Genomic DNA, 18089 nt, shown 5'->3' on the forward strand with positions numbered 1-18089 from the left:
TATCACAAAGTAAACGAGGGTTAGTGGAGATAGGTCAAACAAGTGCTAGTCACTCATAGGGTAAGAACCATGTGTTCGATACCTATCTCAGTCATTGTAGCATCTATGTATTTTTCTGACCTCATGTAGAAAATATGTTCCAATGCATACGAATTTAAACTTATTCACGTGCGACTAGTCAAAAGTACATAAATTCAAGCACGCCAACCGCAAAAATATTTCTCAAGGATAGAGGCAGAGACTTCTCGATCGAGACATGCCTACCATCACCTGCAAATGAACATTGACCCCTCGCGCGGGAATTGCAAGCTGGCAGAATGCTGCGACACTCATATGTTTTGCTCAAGACATGCATACATCACGTCGCTAGCCTTCCAACTCATTACATGTAAAACTCCAGTGAAATCGTAATCAAGCTCATGTAAAGTACTTGACGGAATCACTTCAAAGTATACATCACTGAACCAGAGCAGAAAATCAGCCTACGAACGTATATCCTGCTACCTACAAAAATAAATGTGTAGCACATATACGAGAGGAGTCGATTCCTACATACCATACTCAATACTCTGATAATTATAAGCAGCAAAATATTTTAAATCAAGACCGTAGCCAGTATACATTTTTTCTGTTATGATGTAAAAATTCATGTTAGTAGTCAGCAACGAAGGAGTGAGTAACTTGGACGAAGAACCGCTTACCAAGTATCCGGAATCTTACTGATACAGCCCATCCAGTGCACCAGCATACCCCGAAGTGTGGTCAATTGATAAACATTCTTCAATTTTTTAATATCACCTCCGTAGTGTACACCAATATATGACAGGTTACGATTAAAGTCCATAAATTTCCCACAAGTCTGTTAGTTTTATTTCGGGAAGTAATAAATTATTTCTCAAAAATAATAAATCAAGTTCTTAGTCAGATTTGCTCTAATGCTACGGTATTACCTGTACCAGCACTTTACCAAAACATCTCCCATAAAAAATCTTAAGAATGCAGATGACATACACAGTCAAAAATAATTTTAGCAAAAAAAAAAACAGTCTTCATCATTATTGGTAAAACAAAATAATACACACAAACAAGACAAAACGGTCATTACAAACCCGACCTAAATTACGTGTCACATGTAGTTTATTACATTAAGATAAACAATGTAGGTTAGGGAAAAATAAAAAAAAATTCTTTAATTCTATAATTTATTTAAAATTGTACATTTATACACAATAAAATCTGACATGGTATAAATATCGTATACATTTCTCAGTCCGTGCGACATTCATTTTTATTAAAATAAATTATTATAGTTCGTATTAAGAATGACAAAATACAAATAATTCATACAGATCACGATACATCAGTTCAGACGTGTAACACCTTAGAGGGTCTGAAATTATGCTAGAGACCTTCCTTTACAAAATCTATAATGTTTTTTCAAGTAAAATTTTCGTGTAACCTGTATACCGCACTTCTCACACAGAAATTTTACACGATCAAGATTTCTTCTGCAGCCATGCTTTTCATGCATGCGTGTACTTCGTAGTCGTTCAAATCGTTTACCACAGTAGCAGCACTCATACAGATATTCATCGCAATTACCATCGCTTCCCCGATGTACAACTTGCAAATGAACTTTGCTTTTACAATGCCTAATCAAATTACTTTTGTTTGTGAAATGTACACCACACAGGTCACACGGAAATGTCACACGATTAGCGTTTCTTCTACAGACATGATTTTCATGTCTTCTTGCATGTTGTCGGTATTTAAAACTTTTGTCACAGTACGTACACAGATGTCTCGTCGTTAGACCTTGAGTCACCGACGGCTCGGAAAGTATCTTACTTTCAATGTGCACTGCTGTTGTAGGCGACGAAGTCCCGTATGTTGCATGAGCTGGAGATTTCCCAGTCGAGATTGACAGATTATCTGTACTGGATGCCAAAGAATCTGATGTATACACGACTGATGCAGAAGCTGGGAATTGCTCACAAAATGTTGTATTTACCAAATGCGATGTAGTTGCAGGTATCGGAGTCTCCTCTGCGTTCGATAATGCACACATTAAAGTCTCTTGGAGTGAAGAGACAGTAGATACAGCCATCATCGGGATCTCTGGAGATGGTAGCCTCGTTACTATCGGAATCTCTGGAGCTGCTCTCATCGTTGTCATCGAGATCTGCTTCGTCATCATCACCTCAGTCGTCAGGGACCCCGGTGAAGACACGAGACCCTCCGTCAAGATCTATGCAGTCGTTGACCCCGCCACCATTGGGATTTGTACCGATGTCGACGTTGCTACCATTGAGTTCGGATACACATCAATATTCATATACAAGACTTATATGCAGACAAGCCAAATCATCAGATCTGCACTGCACCACTACAAGAGGTGGACTGAGGGACCTGCTGTCTAAGTCTCGCTTAAATAACCATGTTCGCTTGTATAATACGCAAGTCAATACATCATCCATTGTTATTACTTAAAACAAAATTAGGAATTTCAAGGAATGTGAATTTAAATTATATATACAATCAACTAATCACACATCCTACATACACGGTTAATTTAGACTTAATAGAGGAGCAAGAGTCTGTAATCAATGGAACTTTCACAACCCAAACAAAATTTAAAGTAGGTACCCAAATTTAAATATTATGTAGAGCTACACATAACATCCAACTGACTCCAAATGACTACAACACATGACTAAAATAATTTATACGATACCAGACTAGGTCCAAAGTCAATTTTTTTTTGTACCTCTCATCTATAGTTCAGAGGACCTTCAGTGTTGATATAGCTACAGCCAAGACATGTCCAGCACCATACATCTTCAAAGCTTTCAAAGTCGATCCTTGTTAAGCCTTACGACAAAAGTCTCCGAAACCAGAGACCTACTCTACAAGTTTACTGGACATTTTAAGCTTGTCATAGCACACATCGATAAAAATCTTTGTAAATAACCCAAAATATTATCAGTTCACTAGCATTCGATTTATGCACATACAGTAGGTCACCAACATATTCGTCAACACATGACCATTCTACATTAAGCTCCTCACTTACTTATATCAGCCTAATCGACTACACTCAGCACACATAAACTAAAAGAAGTCAAATAACATCCTATTATTTATTTACATTCGAATATTTAACAGCATGCCGACTGCTAATTAAATAAGCCTGACAGTGAACATGTTAGCAAAGTTTACTTTTATATAGGACCAGGAATCCATTGAACCTTCAGAACCGAGCTACACATACACAGTGCTGGATGCAAGGAATTCTACACTCATTTGTCATCACTGACACTCATATTACATCATAGGCACTTGAGTCAACACTCATTTTCCATCATTAACATTCACACAAACGCAAATTAACCACCATCGACACTCAATTCAACACTCACTTTCCATAATCTAAACTCAATTCGGCACTCATTTTCCATCATCGACACTCAATTCAACACTCACTTTCCAAAATGTACACTCAATACGGCACTCATTTTCCATAGTCGACACTCAATTCAACACTCATTTTCCATCATCGACACTCAATTCGACACTCATTTTCCATCATCGTCACTCAATTCCTCACTCATTTTCCATCATCGATACTCAATTCGACACTCATTTTCCATCAACTACACTCAATTCGACACTCATTTTCCATCATAGACACTCAATTCGTCACTCATTTTCCATAATCGACACTCAATTTCCATAATCGACACTCAATTCGACACTCAATTTCCATCATCGACACTCAATTCAACACTCATTTTCCATCGATGACACTCAATTCAACACTCATTTTCCGTCATCGATACTTAATTCTACATACTCCTTCCTTCTTCGACACTCATTTTCCATCATCTACATACAGTAAAATGGAAACTTTTCACACACACACACACACAGAGATATATATTAATATATTCATACTCAGCTCAATTATTTAAAGTAGCAAACACATGAACTTTATTAGGGCATGAATAACGACACATTTTAATAACAATTTTTAAAATTATATTTATATCAAAAAATACAAAAGTATAAAAATCCGTCAGTCAATAAACATTACTAACTTATTATATATACCCTGAAATTCTAAGTTCATCAAGAATAGCCCACGTTTCTTTGATAACTGATAAAATTTCGTCATCTTGCGAAACAAGTAAAAGTCGCAACCTGTTCACCAACACGTTCGGGTCTTTCCACGATATATAATCAATTTCACTTGATGACACCATCTTCTTCGATTGTTTGCTGAACATATTCTGAAAATCGTTGTAATAATGATTATGATAATTTGTATCATCATCATCGCTGCTGTCCACATCTTTATCAAACACACTGACATCTTCATCTTGCATATCCCGGTATTTCGAATTTTTTGACATTGGAGTACCGTCATTGGCATCAAGCTTACTTGCTAATTTTCCAAAAAAATATTCCAAAGTCCGTAGAAGTCTACTATAAGACGTCTTGTCACTTTTTCTGGAGATGTTACTTTCATTATCTTCTACCTTACTTATATCTCCAACACCATCTAAGATATATCCTTTCTCAAGACCTGGAGAGATTTTAACACAATAGCTTTTAAGACTAGGTCGATCAATTTCATTGTAAGACATACTGTCCCCGAGCATATCGTCTCCATCTATGTACTTTATCTCCTGAACAAGCTTGGCTTTACAAGTGTTATAGTATCTTTTTAAATTCTCTCTTCGTGTCATCCGCCTACCACACTTGCCAAAACTTAGTATTTGACGGAATGGACTTTTAACACAATCGTTCTTTTCATGTCTACCAGCATTATAGCTTTTATCAAAGTATTTGCTACAGTATGTACAATGTCCTTCAGATCGAGATCGATATTTGAGTATCGTACCTTCACTAGACTGTACGTACTCCATAATGGTTGAATAGCCACTAAAAGTATTTTTTAGGTACTTCGTATTTTTATGTATGATCATACATCAATTATTTACGAAAAAAGATTTTTTTTCTTATTTTTACTAAAAAACTCATGTTCCACGTAGTTTTACTACCCACCTTCATATTTCCTCATATGTTATGTTGTAAAAGCAACCAAAGTTGGTTGTAGGTTACGGAATGCTCACTCACGATCTGTTGAAAAAGGTGTGCTTCCCTAGATCTCAAGAGAAAGAACATTGACCTTATTTAAAAATTAGTGAATAATATAATGGCCTAGCAAGAATCACATGATAATCTATTCACATATTAGCAAACATCGTGTATCAGTTGTCTGTATATGCAGTCTCTCTTGTCTGTATAAGTAGACAATGTTTTGTGTAGGATGCGATCGCAACAGAAGAAGGGCTTCGCTAGAACTCAAGGGAAAGGGAAATCTTCGTGTGTGATAGCTTTTCCCATTTGTTTCAAAACTTACTAATCGTCTGATTAATGAACTTTGGTTTTTGGTGTGATTTCCACCTATTAAAATTATTTTTTAAGTGTTGATTTGATAATATGACTTCGGAAATTTATACGAAACTCTGAATAAAATTTCCTGTCTTAGACACCAAGGACAATACAGTTTGTCTTTCATGTTAATGTTTCTCAGCTGTTCAAAGCATATTATTTGTCTGAGTAAAGTTATTATTTTTTAAATCCACCTGATAAAAATATTGAAAGTGCTGATTTATTGACAGAATTTCACTGATTAAATGTAACTGTGAATAGAAATGACATGACTCAGTAAGTAAAAAATTCTTCATGCAGAGATAGATCTCTCACAAATAATCAGGAGCACTCGGTGAAAACCATCAGATGTCTAGCCAAGAATAATCACAAACACTTGGAGAAAGCCATCAATATAATAACAAGAATAATCAGAAGCACTCGGAGAAATCCATCAGATGTCTAGTTAGGTATAATCAGAAGCACCCGGAGAAAACCATCATAATATTGTAAAGAATAATCAGGAACACACGGAGAAAACCACCATAATATTGTCAAGAATAATCAGGAGCACACGGTGAAAACCACCATAATATTAACAATAATAATCGGAAGCACACGGAGAAAACCACTATAATATTGTCAAGAATAATTGGAAGCACCCAGAGAAAACCACCACAAGTTTTCTTTGATATCATAAAAATACAGAAAAAAATATTTACTAAATAATAAATAAATTAATAAAAAATAAAAAATAAAAAATACATACAATTCTGGCTTGTACTAGAACTCTATCTTTGTTCAACAATGAGAAGTTCACAAGCTAGCAGAATCTGTTTATGTGGAAATCACACAAAAACCAAAGTTCATTAATCAGACGATTACTATGTCTTGAAACAAATGGGAAAAGCTATCACACACGAAGATTTCCCTTCCCCTTGAGTTCTAGCGAAGCCCTTCTTCTGTTGCGATCGCATCCTACACAAAACATTGTCTACTTATACAGACAACAGAGACTGCATATACAGACAACTGATACACGATGTTTGCTAATATGTGAATAGATTATCTTGTGATTCTTGCTAGGCCATGATATTATTCACTAATTTTTAAATAAGGTCAATGTTCTTTCTCTTGAGATCTAGGGAAGCACACCTTTTTCAACAGATCGTGAGTGAGCATTCCGTAACCTACAACCAACTTTGGTTGCTTTTACAACATAACATATGAGGAAATATGAAGGTGGGTAGTATAACTACGTGGAACATGAGTTTTTTAGTAAAAATAAGAAAAAAAATCTTTTTTCGTAAATAATTGATGTATGATCATACATAAAAATACGAAGTACCTAAAAAATACTTTTAGTGGCTATTCAACCATTATGGAGTACGTACAGTCTAGTGAAGGTACGATACTCAAATATCGATCTCGATCTGAAGGACATTGTACATACTGTAGCAAATACTTTGATAAAAGCTATAATGCTCGTAGACATGAAAAGAACGATTGTGTTAAAATTCCATTCCGTCAAATACTAAGTTGTAGCAAGTGTGGTAGGCGGATAACACGAAGAGAGAATTGAAAAAGACACTATAAAACTTGTAAAGCCAAGCTCGTTCAGGAGATAAAGTACATAGATGGAGACGATATGCTCGGGGACAGTATGTCTTACAATGAAATTGATCGACCTAGTCTTAAAAGCGATTGTGTTAAAATCTCTCCAGGTCTTAAGAAATGATATAGCTTAAATGGTGTTGGAGATATAAGTAAGGTAGAAGATAATGAAAGTAACATCTCCAGAAAAACTGACAGGACGTCTATTAGTAGACTTCTACGGACTTTGGAATATTTTTTTGGAAAATTAGCAAGTTAGCTTGATTCCAATGACGGTACTCCAATGTCAAAAAATTCGAAATACTGGGATATGCAAGATCATGATGTCAGTGTGTTTGATAAAGATGTGGACAGCAGCGATGATGATGATGATGATACAAATTATCATAATCATTATTACAACGATTTTCAGAATATGTTTAGCAAACAATCGAAGAAGATGGTGTCATCAAGTGAAATTGATTATATATCGTGGAAAGACCCGAACGTGTTGGTGAACAGGTTGCGACTTTTACTTGTTTCGCAAGATGACGAAATTTTATCAGTTATCAAAGAAACGTGGGCTATTCTTGATGAACTTAGAATTTCAGGGTATATATAATAAGTTAGTAATGTTTATTGACTGACGGATTTTTATACTTTTGTATTTTTTGATATAAATATAATTTTAAAAATTGTTATTAAAATGTGTCGTTATTCATGCCCTAATAAAGTTCATGTGTTTGCTACTTTAAATAATTGAGCTGAGTATGAATATATTAATATATATCTCTGTGTGTGTGTGTGTGAAAAGTTTCCATTTTACTGTATGTAGATGATGGAAAATGAGTGTCGAAGAAGGAAGGAGTATGTAGAATTAAGTATCGATGACGGAAAATGAGTGTTGAATTGAGTGTCATCGATGGAAAATGAGTGTTGAATTGAGTGTCGATGATGGAAATTGATTGTCGAATTGAGTGTCGATTATGGAAATTGAGTGTCGATTATGGAAAATGAGTGACGAATTGAGTGTCTATGATGGAAAATGAGTGTCGAATTGAGTGTAGTTGATGGAAAATGAGTGTCGAATTGAGTATCGATAATGGAAAATGAGTGAGGAATTGAGTGACGATGATGGAAAATGAGTGTCGAATTGAGTGTCGATGATGGAAAATGAGTGTTGAATTGAGTGTCGACTATGGAAAATGAGTGCCGTATTGAGTGTACATTTTGGAAAGTGAGTGTTGAATTGAGTGTCGATGATGGAAAATGAGTGCCGAATTGAGTTTAGATTATGGAAAGTGAGTGTTGAATTGAGTGTCGATGGTGGTTAATTTGCGTTTGTGTGAATGTTAATGATGGAAAATGAGTGTTGACTCAAGTGCCTATGATGTAATATGAGTGTCAGTGATGACAAATGAGTGTAGAATTCCTTGCATCCAGCACTGTGTATGTGTAGCTCGGTTCTGAAGGTTCAATGGATTCCTGGTCCTATATAAAAGTAAACTTTGCTAACATGTTCACTGTCAGGCTTATTTTACTAGTCGACGGTATGCTATTAAATACCTGAATGTAAAAAAATAATAGGTTGTTATTTGACTTCTTTTAGTTTTTGTGTGCTGAGTGGAGCCTAGTAGACTGTTGGAAGTAAGTGGGGAGCTAATGTAGAATGGAATTGTGTTGATGAATATGTTGGTAACCCACAGTATGTGCATAAATCGAATGCTAGTGGTCTGATAATATTTTGGGTTATTTACGAAGATATTTATCGATGTGTTCTATGAAAAGCTTAAAAATGTCTAGTAAAATTTTACAGTAGGTCTCTTGTTTCGGAGAATTTTGTCGTAAGGTTTAACATGGATCGACCCTAAAGGGTTAGGATTTTGAAGATGTGTGGTACTGAGCATGTCTTGGCTGTAGCTATATCAGTATGGAAGCTCCCTTGAACTGTAGATGAGAGGTACAAAAAATAATTGACTTTGGACCTATCCTGGTATCGGATAAAATAATTTAGTCATGTGTTGTAGAAATTTGGAGTCAGTTGGAGGTTATGTGTAGCTGTACATAATAAAATTTACATTTGAGTAGTTTAAATTTTGTTTGGATTCTGAAAGTTCCATTGATAACAGACTCTTGCTCCTCTTGTAGGTCTAAATGAACCTTGTATGTGTGATGTGCGATTAGTTGTTTGAATATATAATTTAAATTCTTATTCCTTGAAATTCCTAATTTTTTTTAAGTAATAACAATGGATGATGTATTGACTTGCGTATTATACAAGCGGACACTGTTATTTAAGCAAGTCTTAGACAGCAGGTCCCTTGGTCCACCTCTTGTAGTGGTACATTGCAGATTTGATGAATTGACTTGTCTGCATATAAGTCTGGTATATGAATATTGATGTGTATCCGAACTCAATGGTAGCAACGTCGAAATCGGTACAAATCCCAATGGTGACGAGGTCACCGACTGCAGAGATCTTGACGGAGGGTCTCGCGCCTTCACCGGGGTCCCAGACGACGGAGGCGATGATGACGAAGCAGATCCCTATGACAACGATGAGGGAAGCTCCAGAGATTCCGATGGTAACGAAGCTACCATCTCCAGAGATCCCGATGATGGCTGTATCTACTGTCTCTTCACTCCAAGAGACTTCAATGTGTTCATTATCGAACGCAGAGGAGACTCCGATACCTGCAAATACACCGCATTTCGTAAATAAAACATTTTGTGAGCAATTCCCAGCTTCTGCATCAGTCGTGTATACTTCAGATTCTTTGACAACCAGTACAGATGATCTGTCAATGTCGGCTGGGAAATCTCCAGCTCATGCAACATACGGGACTTCGTCGCCTACAACGGCAGTGCACATTGAAAGTAATATACTTTCCTAGCAGTCGGTTACTAACGGTCTAACGACGAGACATCTGTGTACGTACTGTAGCAAATGTTTTAAATACCGACAATATGCAAGAAGACATGAAAATCATGTCTGTAGAAGAAACGTTAATCGTTTGACATTTCCGTGTGAGCCATGTGGTGTACATTTCATAAACAAAAGTAATTTGATTAGGCATTGTAAAAGCAAAGTTCATTTGCAAGTTGTACATCGGGGAAGCGATGGTAATTGCGATGAGTATCTGTATCAGTGCCGCTACTGTGGTAAACGATTTGAACGAGTACGAAGTACACGCATCCATGAAAGGCATGACTGCAGAAGAAATCTTGATCATGTAAAATTTCTGTGTGAGAAGTGCGGTGTACAGGTTACACGAAGATTTTGCTTGAAAAAAAATTATAAATTTTGTAAAGGAAGGTCTCTAGCATCAACATTTCTGGTCCTCTAATGTCTTACACTCCTGAACTGATGTATCGTGATCTGTATGAATTATTTGTATTTTTTCACTCTTACTACGAACTATAATAATTTATTTTAATAATATTGAATGTCGCATGGACTGAGAAATGTAAAAAAATATATATACAGTGTCAGATTTTATTGTGTATAAATGTACAATTTAAAAAAAAATATTGAATTAAAGAATTTTTTATTTATTTTTCCTAACCTACATCGATTATCTTAATGTAATAAACTACATGTGACACGTAATTTAGGTCGGATTTGTAATCTCCGTTTTGTCTTGTTTGTGTGTATTATTTTGTTAACCAATAATGCTGAAGAGAGTTTTTTAGTTTTGCTAGAATTATTTCAGTCTGAGTATGCCATCTGCATTCTTAAGATTTTTATGGGAGATGTTTTGGTAAAGTGCAGGTGCGGGTAATGCCGTAACATTAGAGCAAATCTGATAGGAACTTCATTTATTATTTCTGAGAAATAATTTATTACTCCTCTAAATAAAACTAACAGACTTGTGGCGTTTTTGTACTTTAAACTGATTTCTACAAGTACTTTACATGAGCTTCATTATGATTTCAACCATGTGTTTCTTTTACGGAATGCCGTCATGTCTAGGCGAGTAGGGCTGTGTGTCTCGTGCGAACATCTGCCTGCCGTGACAGTCTGCTGGCTTGCAAGTCTCTCCCCGCACGCGAGTTTTCAACGTTAATTTGCAGGTGTCTGTCTCCATATCTCATTCGACAACCTCTGTCTCTAGCCTCGAGAATTTTTAAAAATCTTTGAAGTTAACGAGCTTGGATTTAAATTCTTTGCCTGGTCGTACGTGAATAAGTTTAAATTCGTATGCATTGTAAGATATTTTTCTACATGAGGTAAGAAAAATACATAGATGCTACATTGACTGAGATAGGTATCGAACTCTTGGTTATTGCCCTATGGGTGACTATCACTTGTAGTTTGACCTCTCTCCTCTAACCCTCTTTTACTATGTAATATAGATGAGACATAGATGTTTTAAGAGGCGATGGTTAAAATATCTTGGGTAAAGAGTCCTTTGTAGAAATTACTAGGTGTTGTAATTATTTTAGTGGAAGTGATAATTTAGTAAAACACGTAAAAATAACGCAATGATTTTTTTTTCTCTATTGAGTAAACAAATTATTGGTAAGATGGATTTGTATGTAGAACTGGTAGTATACCACAACTCTTGAAGAACACTGCATGTAATATAATGAAAGACTCTTGGGCTCAAGAAACTATACTATAGGTGGAAAGGATGAAGCGGTTCCTATGATTAAATGAAAGGAACTTTGTTGATGTTTTTTTTATATATACTATGATGATTTAATTTTGTTTGGGATGATGGGTTAAAGGATTAAATAATAAAACTGAACACATAGGCTTTTAAAGAAAATGAGAATGGAGCTAACGATGTCTAGAAAACAATAGAGAATATTGTGAAGCATGCAAGATCATAGATTGCGGTTGATCTCTGACAATTGAAATGTGGAAACGATATCATAAAATGAGTGATATTGATGCAGCTCATGATAATATTGATGACAGCTACGATGATGATACCTTTACGTCTGTGATAGTGACACGAATGCGGATATTTTAAGTTAAATAATATTATTAATATAGAAAAGATGGAAGCCGTAGCACGCCGATCGTGACGAGAAACAAATATTGAAGGATGCTGATGGTTTTCGGGAAGACTGAATCTAATGGAAGTGTCAACACCTTGAAAAGTGAGAATACACTCAAGCCTATATTCAGTAGATCATCCATACTTTCTAAAAATAATGGGCTCCTAAAAAGGAAGCAAGAAGACGATGAAGACACTTCGACATTATCGAAGTCGAATTCATACGGTAATCTGGGTGAAGGAGATGTCTTCTCCGGAGATTGTTACAGTGACTCTGAGGCTGTTTACAAAGGCATAGACTGTGATGAAGCACCTAGAGCTGACAAGATCGAAGAATGTGGCGGTGTCCTGAGACCGAAAGGATGGAAACGTCGTGATATATTAAATAAATCTGATCAAGCTTGTGATTATCGCTGGCTCGATAATAAAAGTAACCCTGAGGTTGGTGTTAAAACGGAAGACACTAGAGAGCATAATTTTTTTATAAACGTGCACGGAAGATGGTGGCAGAAGAGATTGATTACACATCATGGAAAGATCCAAACATATTGGTTGACCAGCTAAGACTGATGGTGGCTTCTGTTCTTAGAGGAAACTACTCACATATCGAGGAAGTATCGTCCATACTTAAAGAACTCCGGAACGTTGGCTACATACAATAATCATTTGTTTAACTGCCATGTGTGTACTATTGAAAAATAAATGAAGTATTTATATTTTAAGAAAGTATTATTTTTTTATTGTATTCTGATTTCCAACTAAGCATGTGTTTCCGCTACTCCATGTGTGATCATTCCGTTTTTTCCTGTGTGTACCGTGTGTACGTTATGATTTCCTGTGTGTACATTCCGTTTTCCTGTGTGTACTGTGTGTACATTTCGTTTTCCTGTGTGTACATTCCGTTTTCCTGTGTGTACATTCCGTTTTCCTGTGTGTGAATTCCGTTTTCCTGTGTGTACTGTGTGTACATTCCGTTTTCCTGTGTGTAATGTGTGTACATTTCGTTTTCCTGCGTGTACTGTGTGTACTGTGTGTACATTCCGTTTTCCTGTGTGTACTGTGTGTACAATCCGTTTTCCTGTGTGTACATTTCGATTTCATGTGTGTACTGTGTGTACATTTCGTTTTCCTGCGTGTAAATTCCGTTTTCCTGTGTGTACATTCAGTTTTCCTGTGTGTCCTGTGTGTACATTCCGTTTTCCTGTGTGTACATTCCGTTTTCTTGTGTGTTCTGTGTGTACAATCCGTTTTCCTGTGTGTACTGTGTGTACATTTCGTTTTCCTGTGTGTACTGTGTGTACGTTCCGTTTCCTGTGTGTAATGTGTGTACGTTCCGTTTCCTGTGTGTACTGTGTGTACGTTCAGTTTCCTGTGTGTACTGTGTGTATGTTCAGTTTCCTGTGTGTACTGTGTGTACATTGTGTTGGAGCCGAGTAGACTTGTATCCATGTAGCTTCATAGACATGTAGTTTCGTAGCCATGCGGTCTTTTAGTCATGCAGTCTCTCAGCCATGTATAACTCGGAACCTGCTAGATCCTTTTAGACTCGTAGCCTTGTAGCCTCGTAGTCTCTTAGACTCGTAGCATTGTAGTCCAATATCATTGGAGCTGTTGAAAGAAAAGGAAGTTGGAGCATTTGGAGCTGTTGGAGCGATGGCGCAATTGGAGCTGTTGGAGCATTGGAGCCTTTTGGAGCTAAGAAATAGTCGTTGCACGTCTATGCAGGGCTAAATGTTTATAAGTTTGCTGGTTTTCACAAGTGATCCTGTAGTAGGATAGAAATTGTGTAATAAATATTATGTTTGTAAAAGACTTTGTGGTGTTTTATTTCTCGAACCTTACACTTTTCTGGTATTTAAATTAAATTTCTTTTAGCTTCGTCCAGGATCGTGCCAAGGACCTTAGTCGACCTAATTAATCAGTATATTGTTTGCAAATTTATTTAATGAATTTTTAACTTTTTCCCGAATCTCTAACATTACAATTACGAAAATTCCAAGATGTTGGTCTTGATGTTAGATAGGATGATGGTAGTAGAGGATTAAAATTCTCTTTAATAATTTTGAAAATGGTTTAGTGAAATTATTATTTTTTACATAAAATTAAACATTATTACATTGTTCGAGTATCGAACCAAGGACTTGAATTGATCGAATCATTCTGTAAAATGATTGCCGATTTTTTTGGTGAACTTTGGAATTTTTGCCGAATTTCTAGCTAAATAATTACTCCATTCGAAGATGGCTGTCGAATTTTAAGATGGCGGGGGGCTCCTCGGTAATAGATGATTACTGCACTCTAGCGGGTTAGAATAAAATTATCCAGATGGAAATTTACTCTATAATACGAGTACACACAAGATGGTGTACTCCAGCAGGTGGTAACTCCTGGTAGCATGTACTGAACATAAAATGTCGGATCCATGATGGTCGACAAGGACAAAGTCAAATTTCAAGGACAAAGTCAAATTTCAAGGTCAAGGTCAAATTTCAAGGTCAAGGTCAAAGTTCAAGGTCAAGGTAAAAGTTCAAGGTCAAAGTCAAATTTCAAGGTCATGGTCTAAGTTCAAGTTCAAGGTCAAAGTTCAATGTCAACAGATGTGGACAAAGGTATGGTGACCAGATAATTATACCAACATGGTATCAGCACACTCTAGCGGACGAAAACAAGATGATAGTCTCCAGTGGATGAAGCCAAGATGGCGGACATGACGTCATAACAGCTGATGGTAAATACCTTGTTACTGATGGTAAGTCAGTCTGTAGGTGACTTCTGTGGAGGAAGGATCTGTTGATTTTTTAATTTTTGCCCTCACCGGATTCGAACCAAGTACAGGAATCGATCTAACCAATCCGTTTTCTAATAAGATAATTTTTTTATAATTTTAAAAAAAAATTTCATTAAAATTGGATAATAAATAAAAAAGTTAAAGGTGGCGACGGTAACAAAATGAGCAATGATCTAGAATCAAATATGGCCGTCAAGGTCACGATCAAAGCTCCCCACAGCATGTGGCTTAGTGTGTCTTGACCATGGGGAATTTAAGCCACTATGGGGACATTTCTTGTTTTTTTTTAAATTTTTTATTAAAATTTTATGAATTGAATTTTTTCATAATTTTATTTTTTTTTCATTAAAATCTGATTATAAAAAAGTTTAAAGATGACGACCGTAACAAAATTTGCAATGAACTAGAAAACCAATATGGGCCACCAAGGTCACGATCAAAGCTCCCCACAGCATGCGGCTTAGAGCGGCTTGACCATGGGGAATTTTAAGCCACTATGGGGACATTTCTAGTTTTTTTTATTGAAATTTTATTATTTGATTTTTTTATAATTTTTAAAATTTTTTTCATTAAAATCGGATAGTAAATAAAAAAGTTAAAGATGGCAGGCGTAACGGAAATTGCAACGGTCAGGTTATAATTCAAAATGGCGAAAAAACAAAATCGCGGAAAGTTCTAGAAAACAAGATGACGTCATCCAAGATGGTGGATCCAAGATGGCGGATCCAGAATGGCCGCCGGGGTCAAGGTCAAGGTCAAAGGTCAAGGTCAAGGTCATCCAAGATGGCCACCGTGACATCACAATCTAATATGGCGGACACCGACACCACAAACACAGCCAGAAGCCAGTTTCAGAACATACTATCCTGTGCCGTGTATTAGGGTGTGCCCAAACTTATTTGCGTATAGAGTCGCCGTACTACTCAGACAACTGCGCGAGCTTCCCCTGTCAGTTTGACTTGCCAACCTGTATACGTCAACAGGGGGACTGACCTGCCGCTCGCAAGGTCGTCTCCCACGATGGACAAGGGAGAGGGGTGTGCGGGAGGAACAGGGCCGTGTCGTCGCCCTCAGATAACGGGCGTGTCGCTGGCTCAAGAGGGGGGGGGGGGGGGGAGTGCCAGCTGAGGCGAGAGATAAGACACGTCTCGCTGCCGGCCTGCTAGCGGACCGGACGCCGCGACTTCTTGCGCTGCGCGCAGGCTAAGTCCGCATGGGACTTTAAAACTCAATCATTACTTTAAAATAGAAAAGCAATATAACTACCGGGTGTACCAGCGATCAGTTTACAATGTTAAAAATACAAAATTGGTTTCACAAAAAATTAATTAATTATTATTTTTTTTTTTATTTTTTTTTTATATTTTAGGTAGCCTACTTTATTTAGGTATGCCTATAGAACTAACCATGCTCTGCTACCAATTGAAACGCCCCTTGTGCCTCAAAATTAATTTATTTTAAATTAATTAAAAAGAGCCTTGGAAACTTGCTGGGTAAGAAAAATAAGAAAAATTAAGTTATTGACCAGAGGTGGCACGAGGTGGAGAACAAGATAATTTGGATCTCCCTGACACAAGCAACTTGGGAGCTGGTGGATCTTTTAAGGGAAGAAGGTATATCATAAATATATTTACACTACACAAGTAGCTTGGTCTATAGGTTCCCTGGTTTATTATTAAGGAATTTTGTGTTCGTATTATTCAAACCTGACAATAAAAATCTTAGTAAATAACAAAGTTAAAGGGGGCGCCCCAGGATTAATTAAAACAATACATATTACACCTTAACAAAAACTTATTACATAATCAAAAATTTAAAAATTGCACCAAATTTGAATGTCCCAACAATTACATCGATAATTAGTTTTATTGATTCTACATATTCTTGAGGAAAGCACTGTTCGCTGGTAGGCTATTCATTCGATTAATGTAGTTCGTAGCTAGAAAGTGGGGGGGGGGGATGTTGATTTCACATTACCACCCGGGTCTTCAAAAAATAACGTCGGGTCGCGGAAACCTCTCTTCTAACGTGACCCGCAGTGGAGGTGCAGGACCACGAGCTGGGAGCAATTTGTCTCTCCAGCACTTCGACCCTGTCTGAAACCCAAATCAAATTCCAAACGAATTAGACTTGCTTCCAGACAGCCCTACACCGTCGGCGCAAAAGGCCAACAAACGGGAATGGGGGGGAAAAGGCCGGATTACTCACCAACCAGGGTGTAGAGTTCGGAGCTCACTAGGTGTCCCGCGCCGACATCAGGATGCCGCGGACCGAGAAGTCAGGATGCGCGGACGAAACCAGAATTTTTAGAATTAAATAAGAATAAATAAAAATTTAACTCCGCATGACTTTTCTAAAAACTACCTCTGCCTGGCTACTGTACAAACGGGATCACATCCCTTAAGCAAGCTGACTACATTCTCGTGCACACGAAAATCACCGTTCCCGCAAAAAGCCTCTTAGCGCAGAGGACGTAGAGGAGACGTGGTCAGTAGCCGAGGTCAGAGAGCTGAGTGCCCGCAATCGGACAAAGCACCTAATTAAATCGGGCGGTAAGGCCCCGGGTCAAAGGAGGGGGTAGGTTCGGATCTAAGCCGAAAATTTCCGAAGGAGTCCGAGGCGGGCATGACAACAACACGACATGCGCGCTCTCTACCGGACCGAAACGAAAGCAACGAACAATCGACTTCTCCGGGCCGCGAGAGGAAAGCATAGTGCCTTATGGCACCGCGACGCTGCTTTCTAGCGGCGTAAGGGGGAACTACTTGAGGTGGTGAGCAGACTTGCCACCAGGTGTCATGAGGGTAAGCTCTGCACGCTGGCGACCAGGCCTGCGGTTACTTTTTCCTCCACTAGATGTCAGGGATGTGTCTGTCGGACCCGGGAGAAGGTTTTTGCATCAGGTCATCGTCCCGTCCGGTCACTGCTGTTAGCTTAATTTCTCATAACTAAAGGGAGGAGGAGAGAGAGGAAGGGGGGGCAGAAATAGCCACTAAGGTGGGTACGCAGCTCCACTGGAGACTGCTTTGTGACGAGACATGCTTTTCTCAGCAGGCCTCTACAACGTAGCAGCTTGCAGCCCAGGAGCTGCTCAAAGCAGTTTTGGTCATGCAGGGAATTAAAATTACAAACTCGGGATGTGACTGCAGGCGAGAGAAATTTTCAACCGGGCTGACCATGTCCACATCAGACAGCAAAATATCAGATTGGCCTCCTGGAAAGGGGCTTCGGTCCACTGGCACAAAGTTTAAATCCGTGGCGTACAC

Source organism: Bacillus rossius, chromosome 12 (genome assembly GCF_032445375.1).
Source record: "Bacillus rossius redtenbacheri isolate Brsri chromosome 12, Brsri_v3, whole genome shotgun sequence".
Lineage (NCBI taxonomy): Eukaryota > Metazoa > Arthropoda > Insecta > Phasmatodea > Bacillidae > Bacillus > Bacillus rossius.